This window comes from Bos indicus, chromosome 5, assembly GCF_029378745.1.
Source record: "Bos indicus isolate NIAB-ARS_2022 breed Sahiwal x Tharparkar chromosome 5, NIAB-ARS_B.indTharparkar_mat_pri_1.0, whole genome shotgun sequence".
Classification (NCBI taxonomy): domain Eukaryota; kingdom Metazoa; phylum Chordata; class Mammalia; order Artiodactyla; family Bovidae; genus Bos; species Bos indicus.
Window position 1 is genome coordinate 33,914,718 of NC_091764.1, and position 14,225 is coordinate 33,928,942.

Consider the following 14,225-nt stretch of genomic DNA (forward strand, 5'->3'; position numbering starts at 1 on the left):
ACTCTTCACATGAGGTGGCCAAAGTACTGGAGTTTCAGCTTTAGCATCATTCCTTCCAAAGAAATTCCAGGGCTGATCTCCTTCAGAATGGACTGGTTGGATCTCCTTGCACTCCAAGGGACTCTCAAGAGTCTTCTCCAACACCACAGTTCAAAAGCATCAATTCTTCAGCGCTCAGCCTTCTTCACAGTCCAACTCTCACATCCATACATGACCACAGGAAAAACCAGAGCCTTGACTAGATGAACCTTTGTTGGCAAAGTAATGTCTCTGCTTTTGAATATGCTATCTAGGTTGGTCATAACTTTCCTTCCAAAGAGTAAGCGTCTTTTAATTTCATGGCTGCAGTCACCATCTGTAGTGATTTTGGAGCCCAGAAAAATAAAGTCTGACACTGTTTCCACTGTTTCCCCATCTATTTCCCATGAAGTGATGGGACCGGATGCCATGATCTTCGTTTTCTGAATGTTGAGCTTTAAGCCAACTTTTTCACTCTCCTCTTTCACTTTCATCAAGAGGCTTTTTAGTTCCTCTTCACTTTCTGCCATAAGGGTGGTGTCATCTGCATATCTGAGGTGATTGATATTTCTCCCAGCAATCTTGATTCCAGCTTGTGTTTCTTCCAGTCCAGCATTTCTCATGATGTACTCTGCATATAAGTTAAATAAACAGGGTGACAATATACAGCCTTGATGAACTCCTTTTCCTATTTGGAACCAGTCTGTTGTTCCAGGTCCAGTTCTAACTGTTGCTTCCTGACCTGCATACAAATTTCTCAAGAGGCAGACCAGGTGGTCTGGTATTCCCATCTCTTTCAGAATTTTCCACAGTTTATTGTGATCCACACAGTCAAAGGCTTTGGCATAGTCAATAAAGCAGAAATAGATGCTTTTCTGGAACTCTCTTGCTTTTTCCATGATCCAGCGGATGTTGGCAATTTGATCTCTGGTTCCTCTGCCTTTTCTAAAACCAGCTTGAGCATCAGGAAGTTCACGGTTCACGTACTGCTGAAGCCTGGCTTGGAGAATTTTGAGCATTACTTTACTAGCGTGTGAGATGAGTGCAATTGTGCGGTAGTTTGAGCATTCTTTGGCATTGCCTTTCTTTGGGATTGGAATGAAAACTGACCTTTTCCAGTCCTGTGACCACTGCTGAGCTTTCCAAATTTGCTGGCATATTGAGTGCAGCACTTTCACAGCATCATCTTTCAGGATTTGGAATAGCTCAACTGGAATCCCATCACCTCCACCAGCTTTGTTCGTAGTGATGCTTTCTAAGGCCTGCTTGACTTCACATTCCAGGATGTCTGGCTCTAGGTCAGTGATCACACCATCGTGATTATCTGGGTCATGAAGATCTTTTTTGTACAGGTCTTCTGTGTATTCTTGCCATCTCTTCTTAATATCTTCTGCTTCTGTTAGGTCCATACCATTTCTGTCGTTTATCGAGCCCATCTTTGCATGAAATGTTCCTTTGGTATCTCTGATTTTCTTGAAGAGATCCCTAGTCTTTCCCATTCTGTTGTTTTCCTCTATTTCTTTGCATTGATCACTGAAGAAGGCTTTCTTATCTCTTCTTGCTATTCTTTGGAACTCTGCATTCAGATGTTTATATCTTTCCTTTTCTCCTTTGCTTTTTGCTTCTCTTCTTTTCACAGCTATTTGTAAGGCCTCCCCAGACAGCCATTTTGTTTTTTTGCATTTCTTTTCCATGGGAATGGTCTTGATCCCTGTCGCCTATACAATGTCACGAACCTCATTCCATAGTTCATCAGGCACCCTATCTATCAGATCTAGGCCCTTAAATCTATTTCTCACTTCCACTGTATAATCATAGGGGATTTGATTTAGGTGATACCTGAATGGTCTAGTGATTTTCCCTACTTTCTTCAATTTAAGTCTGAATTTGGCAGTAAGGAGTTCATGGCACAAGCATAAATATCTAAGCCTTTGCCATTACTATTCTATCTTGATCACTACAGCTTCATAGTAAGTCTTTGTATCTATGAAAGTAAAATTCTGCACTTCTTTTAAAGCAAAATTCTATTATTCTTCAAAATTATCTTAACTATTTTTGGCTTTTTGCTCTCCTGTGCAAAATTTAAAATAACTTGTTGAACTGCTACTATCCTGACGAGCATTTTATGCTATGGATTGTGCAGCTGATTTTTACAAACAAAGATTAAATAGATATGTACAATCTGATCAGTGGGAGCTTAAATACTAATAATTACATATACACATTTGAAAAGTGCCATATCCCCAAATCATATTAAAAATGATTGCTGTAAAACATTGGTTAGTTATGAATATTGACAGATGTTGGGTCTTTCATCAATAAGAGACTTGGCCACCTCACTCTGCTTTATATAATGGCAATCAGTGACCAACGATTCTTTCCCCTCCTGATTAGTGTCAGTAGCTGGCAGCAGCTTCTTCAGTTCCTAATGACACAGGAGAAAGTCCCAGTACTGTTTCACTGGCCAGTGTGCAAGGCGAGATTGGAGAATGTCCCACTTCATCTATACTGCTCCCCGGCACTGCTCCAAACTGCTTGCCCTTCAGAGTCCTCAACATGAGTCACACAAATTCTGAGATAGGATTTAAATTAGTCTGTGCTTCTTTGGAAATTTTAGGCTTGTCACTGCCTCCATCCCAAGCGTAGGAATTTACAGAGCTAGGAGAATGTTATATATTATCTTCACATTCTTATCACATGTTTAATACCTACTGGCACTCAAAAATATCTTTATCAAAGTGCAATAATGTAGAGCCCATGACGGTTATCTCTGTCTTCATCAACTACTGACCATAAACTCAAAGCACAGTTTATGCATACTTGTATACTTTGCATGTTCTGTTTCAAATGATCCCTACAGCAATCTTGCAGAGTAGGCCATAAAATTCCAAACTTGCAAGTAAGGAGGCTGAAGATCAGAGAAGTTATTGCCCAAGGAAAGTGTAATAACAAACAGTGAATATTAGGGTGAAGATTCAGATCCAGATCTTTCCAAAGTCCTTGCTTCTTTCTCACCACTTCAGACTGTCAAAACCTTCAAGTTTAAAACCATAATATAATGTGATTATTTGTATTTACGGGTATGTATTTACAAACTGCCATGTGTCCATATGTTGAACAATTCAATCATTTACTCGAAACGCATTAAATGCCTATAATATGCTAGGCAGTGGCTGTCCTTAAAAGCAGTTCAGAATTAACCTAAGTGTCAACACACCAGGAAAAAAGTTAGAAAAAGTGAAAATGTCAAATTAACTGGGGCATATAATATGCAAAACAAAACAGAAATTCAAGGTTCTCTGACTGATTTACTTGGAAAGGCTAGATATACTAACTACTTAAAATTTGCTCCAGAGTTGTTTTACTGTCCTTTGTCTAGTCTGAGTTGAAAATCCCAAGAATTTTAAATCATTCCAAAAGTTTCCTCTAAATAAATTGGAACAAATTCACAGGCTAGCTACCAAGGTATGTGTTTCCCACCACACGAACTACGCTACACATAACTAAGCAAGTGAAAGATGTTTTTAAATTGTTGTACTGGTTAGTGGGAAATAGGGAGACAAACATCTTTTTTTAATCAATAAACGGTAAAAAACAAAGCCTGTTTCTTTTCCTATGTCCTTTAGGTAGCAGTGTAGACAGCACTCCAGTTTGCCAGTTTGTAAAAATGAAGAAAATCATCATAGCCCTCTCGAACACTCAGGTTGATTAAATGTGATAACGCATTTGAAAAGTACTTTAGAAACTGTAATGTGTTGAATGCATATTACTTACTATTAAATAGAAATCTGATAATAGAAACAACAGTTTCTAGAGTTATGTTTATACCACAAATGAGCTAAAAAAGCAGAGTTCCTACTCATTTCAGAATATAAAAAAAAAAAAATAGGGCAGGAGATGGGAATGGAAAGGAAAGGTTTCTAAGTGAAAAAAGGATAAGAACAGAACCAATAGACGTTCTTTCAAGTTTCGCTGAGAATGTGAGTAAATATATTTGGGACAATAAAACTCTGAAATGCCTTTTTACATGTGGCACTCTCCCCGACAGGCTAGTAGAGATATTAATTGATTCCAGAGACAATGACCACTGAAACTGTAATAGAAGAATCTGCGGAGGTAATGTCAAAGAGTCAAGACTTTCCGCTATGTTTGGTTGAAGTCCAGACTTTAATGTGATTTTAATCTATTGCCTGTCCAATGAGGAATTTAACTGACGATAATACCGAAAAGATATATTGAATGAGAAACAAGTTAGGCCAAAACCCACAAATCTTGTGAGGCCACTCTTGACATGATTTTATGTCAATAGACTGACTGGTTGTTAGCCAGGGCCTTCACCAAGTACTTGGTCTTCCAGCTTATAAATCATTGGAAATAGAATAAAAAGCATCATCTCAAATTATAAGTGCATATTGATAAAACAAACCAACGGCATTGCAGAAATATGATTTCTGGCTAAAAGGGTCTAATATCCTGATGCCTTTCTCCTCATTTTTAGACATATATATAGTTCAGCAGGATCTTAACCCTAAATTAACTACCTTAGTAAAACCTCTGATAGAAAGCAGTCTTGGACTGTCAGCAAGATGCTTGTGGATCATCTTAAGTAGTAATTAACAACTGCCCAATGGATTCAGTGACAAAAACCACTCAACCATCTCTTCCCCAGCTCCAGCTATTTAAGTAGACTATGATCAAACCAAATGCACAGCACATCTGAGTTGAGGCATAGGAGGTGATATTCAAACACCTGCTTTCAGGGTTACCACATTCAATATGCAATCTGTGTACCACGCCAAATGCTGGGTGGAAAAGGGGGTGGGGGCTGAAATCCAGCCTGTATTCCACTTGTCAAGCCCTGCACCCTGGGATGGGCCTGCATCCACCAGGAAAAAGGGAGCCTTCTGCAAATCAAAAGCCCATAAGTCTGAAGGGCTGCAAGGCTAGCTGTCACAAAACTGTCATAGAGACTAGTGGGCCTTACCTGACTGACTCAGTAGTGAGTCCGTAAATGATTTTGGGAAAAAACATGACTTTTTCCATTTTCTCCAGAGAAAGCCTTTCACATGATCAAACTACAATTGCTTGACACTCCACACACTGACTAAGGCCCATCTCACACTGAAGGGTACTACCAAGGGCCTTTATCTCCAATTGGAAATAACATAAACAAATCAGTATGTAGCAAGGCCCCCACCTGGGGCTCTAAGCAATAGCCTTCACACTCTGCTACGTGTTCTTCATCTTCTTGTCCTCTGATTATAGCCCCAGTCTGATAGAAGCACCTAGGAGGTGCTTCATAAGAGGGGATAAATCACAAGGATCATCTTCCTTTTAACTTTAACAAGTGATATATTGCTGAAACTGCCACTTGATATTAGCATCTCTGACATGGCAAAGACAAAATTTGAGATTTTTTTATTTGCTTAAAAAAACACTAGCATAATGGTTAACATGAGCTAGGCAGGATTCTAAGTGCTTTCTTTGCAAGTACAAACTCATTAAATCCTCAGCAGTTATTATTCCAGTTTACATTTGTGGAAACTGAAGCTCACAGCTATTAACAAACAGAACCAAGAATCAAGATAGTCTGTCTAGACCCAGAGTCCATCCCTTGGTCTGGATTGCCTTGGAAAGATCAGGAAATGGCAACCCACTCCACTATTCTTGCCTGGAGAATCCCATGGAGAGAGGAATCTGGGGGGGCTGCAGTCCATGGGGTTGCAGAGAGTCTGACACAAGCACAGCACAGTTGCCACTCTATCTGCAACAAAACAGTCACCTCTGAAAAACTTATTTTCCAGTCCCTCCATGTTGTAAATAATGCCCCAGGTTAAAGTCTGGCAAATAAATGCTGTGGTCCTTGAAGCCAGATATAATCCCTAGTTTGTTTTTTTTTTTAATGTTTTAGATATCTTATCAAAAGAGAATATCAGGATACAATGTTCTCAAGTAAACAGAGACCAGCTAAGAAGATCTGCTTTGTATTCAACAGAAACCATAATTTTTGCGATCTGAAATAATTTAAAGCAAGATGAAACACTCACCCTGATCTTCCCTCTCTTCGGGACCAAGGGATGCAAAAATCCCACTCTTAATAATCATCTGACTTGTCAGAGAAAGCATTCAGCAACTTTTCTCTTCAATACTTTGTAAATTCAGGTTACAAAGTTTATGAAGACAAAAATTTCAAGTTGTGTTAAAAAAAAATAAGGAGTGATGGGAGAGAGTTTTAACAATGACTGTTCATGAAATTTCAGAATCATAAGCAGCGTGATTAGTTAGAAGGAAACTAGAATACTACTTTTCAGATATATGTTCTCTTTACTTTTCATAATGAAATTTCCAGGACAAAGGAACTTAGTGATCATAAGTCAGTACTCAAAACGAATTTCTAATTGTAGTCAAAGATATATGTATGCATGAGCACATGTGTGTGTGTTAGTTGCTCAGTCACGTCTGACTCTTTGTGACCTGATGGAGTATCTGTCCATCCTTCTGTCCAACCCTCTGTCCGGCCCTCCATCCATGGGATTTCCTGGGCAAGAATACTGGAGTGAGTTGCCATTTCCTTCTGCAGAAGGTCTTCCTGACCCAGGGATTGAACCTGGGTCTCTTGTTTTGCGGCAGATTCTTTACCACTGCGCCACCAGGAAGCCCATGATTACTTGGACGTATGTGTAAATATACAATACTTTGGCCACCTGATGTGAACAGCCAACTTATTGGAAAAGACCTTGATGCTGGGAAAGACTGAAGGTAGAAGAAGAGGGTGACAGAGGATGAGATGACTGGATGGCATCACCAGTTCAATTGACACGAACTTGGGCAAATTCTGGTGAGAGACAGGGATGCTTGGTGTGCTGCAGTCCATGGGGTCACAAAGAGTCAGACACGATTTGGCAACTGAACAACAACAATGTGTAAATACATGTTTTTTCTGGTTATAATCAGGTACTTGAAGTACATTGCAAAGTAAGGCCAATTTAGAACCAACTTTACAAAGTAACTAGAAATTACTAGTAAATTAACTAACTTCTTGTTCTCCAAAATTGAAAAGGTAGATTTTTGGCTTAATGACTTAAAAACATTAAGTGCTAGGTACTTTCTGAAAGCACATCTGGAATCACTTTCTCTGGAACTGTTGTATAATGAGGTGCTAACATAGCCAACTATGGCTCACCCCCCACTGAAAGTAGTGTGTGTGTCCTGGACTTAACCCCTTTCAGTAGCAAGCTCAAATTCCAGAACGGCTTGTCCGGGGATCATGTTGGCAGGAATGTGCTTGTCTTGGAAACCTTAAGAGCCAAATATGCTCATCCTTAAGAAAAGCAAGTCCTGCAGATAACGGGGCTGACAGTCAGGATTCTCAGATGTCTCAGAACGGCTGCTCCTCACACATCCTTACCCTCTTTTCAATATCAAGCTCATGTTCTCTTCAGCACAACTTGTAAAGCAAAAGGCAATAAGCAAGGAGTGGTAATAAGTCCTGACAAAATACCCACCAGAGCAAGATATCTGGGGAGAGGCAATTTGGGGAAGAGAAGGGCAATTTTTCACCATGGCAGTGATGAAGTCTGTGAATGTGCCATAGATCTTATGGCTGTCAAATCACAGGTTTTCTGGTAGAAACAGATTTATCTAATGGCTGAATAATACAACTTATTAATACCCATGATTCTCTGAAGTGGATGAGAACACAGGAGACCTGTGTTCTGCCACCAGTCTTGCAGTAGGTCATCTTCCTGCCTGGCTTCAGATGCTTTCCTCCATAAAATAAGACTAAGCAGATAATCTCTAAAATCCCTCCCAATTCAGAAAAAAATGCAAGTGGCTCAGTTGTGTCTGACTCTTTGCGACCTCATGAACTGCAGCCTGCCAGGCTTCTCTGTCCATGGAATTCTCCAGGCAAGAATACTGCAGTGGGTTGCCATTCCCTTTTCTAGGGCATCTTCTTGACCCAAGAATCAAACTCGGGTCTTCTGCGTTGCAGACAGATTCTTTACCCTCTGAGTTACCAGGGAAGCCTCCCAATTCAGAAGTTATGCTACAGACAGTTTTTTACTGAATCTCAAATACATGTATGTATGTGTAAATATATGTATATAAATGTATGTATGTATATATACGTGTATACACACACACACACATATATATAGAAGAGAAAGAATCCAAACAACCCATTGAAAATTAAAGTAGGCAGTTCAGTTCAGTTCAGTTGCTCAGTCATGTCTGACTCTTTGCTACCCCATAGACTGCAGCATGCCAGGCTTCCCTGTCCATCACCAACTCCAAGAGCTTGCTCAAACTCATGTCCATCAAGTCGGGGATGCCATCCAACCATCTCATTCCCTTCTCCTCCTGGCTTCAATCTTTCCCAGCATCAGGGTCTTTTCCTATGAGTCAGTTCTTTGCATCAGGTGGCCAAAGTATTGGAGTTTCAGCTTCAGCATCAGTCCTTCCAATGAATATTCAGGACTGATTTCCTTTAGGATTGACTGGTTGGATCTCCTTGCAGTCCAGGGGACTCTCAAGAGTCTTCAACACCACATTTCAAAAGCATGAATTATTTGGGGCTCAGATTTCTTTATGGTACAACTCTCACATCCATACATGACCACTGGAAAAACCATAGCTTTGACTAGATGGATAAAGAAGATGTGGTACAATGGAATATTACTCAGTCATAAAAAGGAACAAAATTGGGTTATTTGCAGAGATGTAGATGGACCTAGGGACTGTCATACCAAATAAAGTAAGTCAGAAAGAGAAAAACAAATGTTGTATATTAACACATATATGTGGAATCTAGAAAAATGGTATAGATGACTTTATTTTTGTGTAGAAATAGAGACACAGACATAGAGAATAAATGTATGAACACCAAAGAGGAAATGGGGGATGAGAGGGAGAAATTGGGAGATTGGGATTAACATATATACTCTATCAACACTATTTATAAAATAGATAACTAATGAGAACATACAGTATTGCACAGGGAACTCTATTCATTAAAAGTTTTAATTTCTCATATGGTAAATATCAATAGGTTAACTCACATGAACAAAACTTTCATGGTCCTCAATAATTTTTGAAAGTGTGTGTGTTGAGGTGGGGGGTTGGGTGGAGGGAGGGTTGTCCTGAGACCAGAAAGCTTGAGAATTGCTAGTGTAGTGATTAAGATCACAAACTGCAGAGCCAGACTGGCTGAGTTCAAGTCCTCCTTCTACCACTTAGGAGTCGTGTGACATTGGGAACAGTTGTTCAACATCTCTGTGCCTCAATTTTCTCATCTACTGAATGGGGATAAAAATAAGAGTGCTCATGTCATTGGACTGTCGTGAGGCTTAAATGAGTTGATACATGTACTGTGCTTAGAACTACTGACAGTATCCAGCATTCTCTTTGGCATCCTTCCCTTCCTCTTCATCCACCACCGCTCCCTTGTTCATTCTCGTTTTCATTCCCTCTCTTCTCTCTCCCTCTCCCCTCACCCCTCGATGCCATTTTTGTTTGGCTTTATTTGGTTTGATTTGATTTGCTCTGGTCTAACTACTGCTTCCTCTGCCTTAGGCCAGCAAGTAGCTGTGACTGGCACTGCTACCTCAAGAGTTAAAGGCTTAGCTGCCCAGGACCCCTCAGAAACACAACCACCATTTTCCTCTCCCTTTGCTGTGGTAGTCAGTTGTACTTTGAATTTGCCCTTCACAGAAGCTCCATCAGCAAAAGACAACTGGAAAATAAAAGTAAGCAACGTTAAGTTTTTTAAAACACGCTCTGTCAGATGAATTAGGATGTAAAGTAGAAACTTTAGCCTTAGGAATAATCAATGAAACAGAAGATGGAAGAAGGGAGAAAATGCAAGCAATTACATTCATTCCTTAAAGGAAAAGGTGATATTTATACAAACTCTTGCCAAATTTGAACTATTTTCTTTCACAGCCTTCCATTTCCTTTTTTAAATCTTTTTCCATCTCCCAGAACACCTCCGCAACCCTCAGATCCTTCAAACCATCAACTCTGGCTTAAATATTCCGATCAACCAGATTCTGACCATATGCACATTCGAGGGCCATTTAACCCTGGGGTGGAGTGAGCTGAATTTTATTAAGATATATAATCATAGTCTCTTGTTTTACATTCATTTGCTAATCTATAAAGTATTTTCACATAAATGTTCCTTTAATTCTTGACAATCAGCATGTTATTATTCCTATTTTACAGTTCAGAAAACTGAGGCTTAGAGAAGTGAGGTCACAAAACTGAATTACAAATTAAACTGGAGAACTGTAAAAGACTGGGGGAGTAGGAGAAACAGAAATTCAACAAGGAAGGGCAGAGCCTCGGGGAGAAAGGTGGAGCTAGACTATTTTTGTCAGGGGGGTTACCACTTAAGCAAATCTGCTCTACTGCAGAAATAACCTCTATCAATTCCCCAGGGTTTTTCTGTGTCTTTACTGCCTCTATAATTCAAGCTATCCATTCTCTAAAAATTCCAAGATTTATTTATTTATTGACTAATTTTTTTGTACCATGACTACCTTGGCAATACTGTTCTAAGGAGGAGATTAAGGAAAGTACACCAGTGTGTTTTATATTTGGGCTGCTTCTGAATAGAGTGTTTGTAAATTGAGAACTGTCTCTATGGTATGTGTGATGTCATTAAATATATATTTGGTCAGTCCAAAACTATCTGGCATTTGTCCTTTACCAACATTACTGAGTATTCTAGTTTCTCAATCACGCGAGCTTAAAATGCACAGCCGAATCTAATGAATGTCAAACTTGTGCAGTGACTCAAAGATGATCAGAGTATTTTTAAACAGAGAAAAAATTAAGATTCCCAAAGGACTGACTGAGTGCATATTCACATTAGGGGTATACAAAAAGGAATACTTTTGAACCATCTATATTCTTCTGAATATGTTTAAATGTGCATTAAACACAACTACTAAGGAAAAATCTTTATGTGAAATAACACACATCTTAGAGAGGAATGTGCTGTTCTTTGTATGTAAAAGAACTGCTGTGATACTTTTTAGTATGAAATACTTTTTAGTAATAGTGATATATTTAAATTAATAAAACTATGCCCTTTTACCTACTTTTTGTAACTTACCAGCTCTGTCCAATGGTACCTTCTGCAATAATGAAAACTTCTATCTATCAGTACTCACCAATAGAGGAGCCACTCCTCACATGTGCTATTAAGTCCCTGAAATGTACCTAAGGCTATGGAGTAACTTAATTTTTAATTTTATTTTAATCAATTTAAATTTAATAGTCTCTTGTGGCTACTGGCTGTCTTAGAGAGTTATCAGGTTTCCTTCAGCAATTAAAAAAAAAAAAGGAAAATCCTGTGATTCTGTCATTCTAAAGACTGCGAGTTGTGAGGTCAGGATTAAGGGCGGGATTATTAATTGGGTGCAGAAATAAAGTTAGCTAACCTGACATAAAATTTTTCAGGTTGTTTTGTTCTCATTTAATAAACATTAAAAACTGTTATGTGCAAAATAACAAGCCGGACAATAGGATCTATACAAACACTCAAAATATACAGCTAGTTTATATCTAGTGGGAAAGGAAGGGAGGAAAAAAACAAAGAAATGTAAGAAAGGTGCAAACTGGGAGGGGTTTGGATGGAGACTGCATTCACAGTGGGTATACTGGTCTCGTGTCTGCTCAGTTTTGTAGCCCGCCAAGCTCCACTGTCCATGGAATTTTCCAAGCAAGAATACTGGAATGCATTGCCATTTCCTACTCCAGAGAATCTTCCGGACCCAGGGATCAAACCCACATCTCTTGCACCTCCTGCATTGGCAGGTGGGTTCTTAACCACTGTGCCACCTGGGAAGCCCTTACTCATCTCTCAGTTTCTGTTATAATCTCAACTCAGTACATCCCGACAAGACCAGGCTTACCAGTAAACTCATCCTTTTAACTAGTATTGCTAAGCTCCTTCTTAAGACAAACAACTGTGCTGAGATCTGGAGACACACTGTTGACAAGGGCAGAGTGCCCCTCAGAAACTTAAGGATCTTCTAGGAAGTAGAGTCAGGTGAGCAAGCAATGAGAATTCAATGTATCACCACAGGCATAGATTCTAGGTGCCACAGGAGCATATAGAAGAGGCTTCTAACCCAGTCGTGGAGGGTCAGTTCAAGGGCAGAGAAGAAGGTTCCAGAAAAAAAAAAATTACCCTGGAGTATCTTCCCTATTGAATCCACCTAATATTTATATTTCTTTTTGGAAATTTCCTTTTCATTTGGAATTACGTCATCAATCACTTCAAGGGTGTTCACTTCTTGAGCACATTTAATCAATATATATTTTTCAAACTGATGATTGAAGAGCTTCATTATCATTTTCCTGGAGGGCTCACCATGCTCTCGGGGCTCAAGATATATGAAAACAAGTCTACTAACGAAAATAAGCTCCTAGGTAAAAAAGTTCAATAATCTTACATTAAGAAAAGCATAAAACTGCCCCAGAATGTATGGTTTGTTCTCAAGTGTTTCTATTTTAAATTGTGTGTGGTTTTCTATCCACATTAAATTCAGACATTTCTCCGAAATAAACTTCAGGAAGGCTAAATAAGTAAAAGGAAAATAATCTCTAACAAAATGTAAATTTTATGTTTCAGTACAATCATGCTTGTTAACACAGCGTTTCTTTAACACTGTGACCACAATATGGATTTTACCTCAGACAGTTTTGGGTTCAAATCCCACTTCTTCCACTTACAAGCTGAAAGAGCCTTGTCATCTAACTTGACTGTGCCTCCATTTCCTCACCTCTAAGGAATGAAGTAAGCTGAATAATGGGACAATAATAGTTCATACTTCACACAGTGGATGAGTTAAATAATCGCATATTTATAAACAACTGCCTCAAGTACTATATGAATATTAGCTATTCTTATTAATTACAATAATTCTAATTATACAAGCCTTTAAGAAAAAAAATGCAGTTCTGGTGGGAAAGTTAAAACCGCTGTGGAAAATCAGGGACCTCGGGCAAGTCCCAGTCTGGGCTTTTTTCTCAAGGTGGGAGTGAGAGGAAAAGGCCCCCAGAAGAGGCTGTTAGGAAACCTGAACCTAGCAGATCCATAAGGCTGTCTTTTCAGGCAAAGCAGTCGGTAAACAAAGATCTTAACTTTCTAATTTGATCTAGTATTTTCTCTTTTTCTTTTTTAAATTTGCTTCCAAGACTTTGATGGAATGACTTCAGGAGAAAGAAACGGTCACAGTTACTAGAAAGAATCTTAAAAAAAAAGAAAAGAAAGAAACACGAGAGATGAAACAGTTGGGAGTATTTCTGTAACAAACGTTTCCTTCCTTACAAGAGCACAGATAGGGCGGTGTGTCTGGGTCTATTCAATGCAGTAGCAGGATCAGAGGAAATTTTCGATAAGCCAATTTCGATTTCCAAAAGTCTTAACGGGGGACCATCTGGAACCTGCTGCACGACAAATCTCACATTCACAGAAAGCCTCGAGGATTTCCTGGTGGGTCCGGGAGTTTCATCTGAAAAATACCAGTGCCTTCGGGACTCCCTGGGCACAGGGGATGGGTCAAGGCCTCACTCTTTCGTCCCTCCCTCCTGTGCAGGCTGTCACAGCCACAGTTCCCCACGGCAGGAGCCACGTACACAAGCATCGACAGCTGCCAAAAGGGCGTGATCACTTTCCAGGCTGCAGTCTTCCGCAATGCATCCCCCCACGCGGTCAGGCGAGTCCGCGAAAACTCCCCGGGGCCTCGAAGCTCCCTGCGGCTTTCCTCAAAGAACCCCAGATTAGCCCTGATGTTTAGGGCTCTCTAGGTTTTCCACGTCGCAGACGCGGGCTGGGCGCGTCCCGGGCGAGCCCGGCTGGCGCGCACTTGGCAGCCTCCCAGTTGGCCGAGCTGGACGGAGGAGGGGGGTTGGTGGGGCCGAGATAAACGCCCATCCCCGCACCTCGAGCAGTCTTTCCACTTTCCCTCCGCTGCCTTGCACTACCCGGCCTGAGACCCGGAAGGCGGCGCCTGTTGAGTCACGGTCACGTGGCCACGGAGGCGCAGAGGCTGACAACGCCTCGGCGGCTAGGTCGCTCGGGGCCCTAGTGGAAAATTTTCAGAGACCTACTGCGGCTGCGCGCCCGTGGCCCCGCCCCCACCTCCCTTCCCTCTGTTCCCCGCACCTACCCCGGCCCCCAGCCTTCCGGCGGC

The 14,225-nt window shown here is 40.4% G+C and overlaps 1 long non-coding RNA gene across 1 annotated transcript; it reads right to left on the reverse strand.

Annotated features, from left to right (window-relative positions):
* Positions 1–5,420: 5,420 nt before the first annotated feature.
* LOC139183109 (uncharacterized) lies at positions 5,421–14,012 on the reverse strand. Its single transcript, XR_011566591.1, has 2 exons — positions 13,669–14,012; positions 5,421–13,544 (listed from the first exon to the last, which is right to left on the reverse strand). It is a non-coding gene; the product is annotated as an uncharacterized lncRNA (long non-coding RNA).
* Between the last annotated feature and the right edge of the window lie 213 nt (positions 14,013–14,225).